The 3,757-nt window shown below is 50.7% G+C and overlaps 1 long non-coding RNA gene across 1 annotated transcript in view; it reads right to left on the bottom strand.

The window, feature by feature from the left end:
* LOC109287325 overlaps positions 1-3,275 on the bottom strand; it is a 13,667-nt gene extending 10,392 nt beyond the window's left edge. Inside the window, exons 1-2 of the long non-coding RNA XR_002094835.1 lie at positions 2,816-3,275; positions 1,082-1,085 (exon numbers count right to left, since the gene is read on the bottom strand). This is a non-coding gene — a long non-coding RNA (uncharacterized LOC109287325). The remainder of the gene's footprint in view (positions 1-1,081; positions 1,086-2,815) is intronic.
* Positions 3,276-3,757: the final 482 nt, after the last annotated feature.

Here is a 3,757-nt window from a genome sequence, read left to right as displayed (position 1 = left end):
CAAAAAACACCTTACGTTTTGTCTTGAGAAGAGCGGGGCTGGTAGCTGCTGGTGAGCCTGTGTTGCCTGTGGGAGCTGGCGACTCAGCAGGCTCTGCTGGAGCAGCAAGAGGTGTGTACCTGTTGCTAAGTTCCGGCGAGGAAGGGGCCTTTATGCGGCAGACCTTAGGGCCCTTGACCACTTTGGTTCATGCCCCTGACTGGACAGACTGGACAGAGTGGGAGGTCCCGGAGTCCTCCTTTGTCCTGGAGGAAGACGGTTGTCTACCCTCCAGGTCATGGGGAGAAGGGCCTGGCAGTAGGAGTCAATCTCCTGCTCACAGTCCCTGATGATACCCAGTCTCTGGAATGTGGCCTGGATCTCCTCCAGCTGGTGCGCCAGAGACCCCAAAAGGGAGCAGACCCCACATGGGGAGGTGGCCATGCTCCTGGGTGCCAGATCCTGAAAAAGGGACAGGCAGCCCCCACAGCCAAGAGCCAGGGGCTCTGTCTGCATGAAGCCTGGAACCATGGGCTCCATCTGGTTGGCGATCTCTGAGGTGCCCGGGGGAGGGTCTCCTCCTCCCCTACAGCCTCAGGCCTGGTCCACCATTTTACATGACAACAGGTAAAATAATGGCTCTCCCCAAGACAAAATGCAAAGTCCTTGTCATGGGAGACTCCATCCTGACGGGGACTATGTGGGGAATCTGCCACCCCAACCCCTTAGCCCAGGAAGTCTGCTGCTTCCCAGGAGCCCATATCCGAGACATTGCAGAGAAGATCCCTGGGCTCCTTTGGCCCACTGACTACTACCATATGCTCCTTATCCATGTGGGCACCAATGACATGCCTCGGAGCAATCCCAACTGGGTCATGAGGTGCTACAGGGATTTAGGAGCAGGGATTAAGGGGTTGGGGCACAGGTGGTGTTCTTTTTGATCCTCTTAGTCTTGGGCTATGGGCTGTGATGGGAAAGGAGGATCAAGGTAGTGAACTAAAGACTGCGGCTCTGGTGTCATTGGGAAGGCTTCAGCTTCCATGACCACAGTCCGCTCTTTGGTGAGAGAGGCAGTGAGATGCTAGGAAGAGATGGTCTCCACCTCTCTCTGCTGGGGAGGAGACTATTCTCAGCCAGACTGGCAGACCTGCTCCACCGGGCTTTAAACTAAGCCCACTGGGGGATGGGGGCACTACCGCCACTGCTGGCCCACTGAAAAACCATTGGAAAGCTAGCAGGCCAAGGCACTCTAGGGAGTCCACCCCTGCCCCAGCCCTGGAATGTTCTGTGGGCAAGGCAGGGGCCCCCAAGGGGACACTTGCCTGCCTGTACATGAATGCCAGGAGCTTGGGGAATAAACAGGAGGAACTTGTCCTCCTGATAAACACAAATAAATATGATGTCATAGGGATAATGGAGACCTGGTGGGACTCCACCTATGACTGGACCAGAGGAATAGATGACAAGACCACAAGATGAAAATGAGCCTGCAGTGTGATGCTGCAGCTAGTAAAGCAAGCAAAACGCTGGCTTGCATCTATGGTTGCTTCTTGAGCATATCCCAGGATGACATTCTCCCATTGTACTTGGCCCTGGTGAGGCAGCTAAAGTACTGCATCCAGTTTTGGGCTCCACAATTCAAAAAGGACATGTAGAAGCTTGAGAGATTCCAGAGAAGAGCCACGCACATGATCAGAGGTCAGGAAAACAGACCTTATAATGAGAGGCTGAGAACTATGAGACTTTTCAGCCTGGAAAAGGGCAGGCTCAGGGGTGATCTGGTGGCCACCTATAAGTTTATCAGGGGTGCTCATCAGGATATGGAGGAATGTACCAGAGCAGCCCAAGGGATGACAAGATCAAATGGTCACAAACCCATCCGTGACTGTTTCAAGCTGGACATAAGGAAGAACTGTCTGAGCCCCCAAAGTTTGGAATAGACTGCCGCCAGAGGTAGCTCAAGCACCTACATTGAATGCCTTCAAGAGACATTTGGTTCCTTATCTTGCTGGCTTCCTATGACCCCTGCTGACTTCCTGCCCTTTGGGCAGGGGGCTGGACTCAATGATATTCTGAGGACCCTTCCAGCCCTAATGTCTATGAGATCTATGTTGAGCCACCTAAGTTCATATCCTATGAACTTAGCTGACTCAACAACAGTAGCATCAGCATCAAAGGTACCCAAATGGAACTGTCACAGAGCCTTTCTTTTTATGAAGGAACTGACAGCAAGAAGTAAAGGTGTTGTGTTGCATTGAATACAGGATGTTACTCATGGTGTGTGATGCCTTATCTCTGTTTTTATGTTTATATGTTTATTATAAAAAAAAGGAGTACTTAAAAATATATCTTAGGAAGCTTTAGGGTTGAAAAACCTTTTGTCAGACTGAGGAAGTACCTGCAGTTGATCCTGGATGGAAAGAATATTAAAGAATCCAGAGGCTGGCCTCACACACAATGCAGGCAAGAAAGCCAATCAGTAACAATGCAGATGGAGGCATCAGGGGGTGATGGACAGGTTGGGGTGGGGGATGGGAAGAAAAGTGGGATGTAGCAGCGCAGGTAAAAGTGCAGAGGTTCCTGGGGACAAGAGAGAGGCAGTGAGATGCATTTACAGGGCTGCCGCGCTACCAGCAGTCCCACCAAGCCTCCCTACCCTGGCAGGGTGCAGTTTTAGTGATCATGCTCAGGACCTGGGGCCTCCTCCTTCCCCATAGCCCCAGTACTATACCTCCAAGCTCATCCTGGCAGGGGAATGAGATCAGCAGGGACATGTTCTTCCCCTGCTGGCTGGTAATACAGTTACTGCCCCCTCCAGCTGAGAGTGGGGTATTACTTTGTAGCAGAAGGCCCCCTTTTCTTCTTGCCTGCATTTGCTTTCCCCTCTTTGGATATGTTTCTCCTCTTATACCGGTTCTTCCTTCCTCTTTCACTATAAGAATTGTGTTTTAAAGTTCGCATGTGTGTATTTTGTATCTCCCCTTGTATTTTGGCATTTTTATCTATTTGTGTGCCATGGCATTACTCTTGTAGCTTATATTTTATACTCTTCACCTTTTAACTAAATGTATTTTAGTTTTAGAGGTAAGTTATACACTGTAACAAAGTTAACAAGGGCGGGGATCAAACCGCTGCTTCCCTGTATCAGGTGGGCCCCTGAAAGAGAAAGTGAATCAGTGATTGAATGCATAATGCAGTAGCAGGCTTCAGTAACAAGTGGCAATTAACACCTATGGAAACCGCAGATAAACCAATGGAAGAAATCAATAGGAGACAATGAAGCAACTCGGAATTCTCTAAACTTCACTAGAAGCCCGGGTCTGAGTTAATCAACGCCGGGGACCAACTTTTGGGGCTGAATATCCCCAGATCGACCACTCCCAGAGCCCTATTCATGACAGCAGTAAATTAATCAAAATTCATCAACGGACTCCCAACCCTGCATGTACATGCAGACGACCTCTGGGGCTGACAGATGCCATCCAGTACCCACCGACAGGGAAGTCCCATGAGGGTCAACGACCCCTGGATTGGGCAAACCTGAAAACTGGGGAGTCACCAAAGTCTGCCAAGGACAGATAAAAAGCAGTGAAAAGTGACCCTCGGGTGTGCCCTCTTGATTTGCAACTTGACCGGCACCCGACCTGTCCAGCCAGAAGGACCAGCCGGCGACCCCCTTCTGGAGGATAACACCACTCTGGAAGAAGCCTTGACTGGCCATTGACAGCAGACTCCAGTGCTTGTGGGATAGGTATACCTGACTCTGGTGCCCCCCCCC

This window comes from Gavialis gangeticus, unplaced genomic scaffold (assembly GCF_001723915.1).
Source record: "Gavialis gangeticus isolate Ggan-Ray unplaced genomic scaffold, GavGan_comp1, whole genome shotgun sequence".
In the NCBI taxonomy this organism is placed as follows: Eukaryota; Metazoa; Chordata; order Crocodylia; family Gavialidae; genus Gavialis; species Gavialis gangeticus.
Note: the sequence above shows the minus strand (reverse complement) of the source record. Positions and strands in the feature narration are given on the sequence as shown.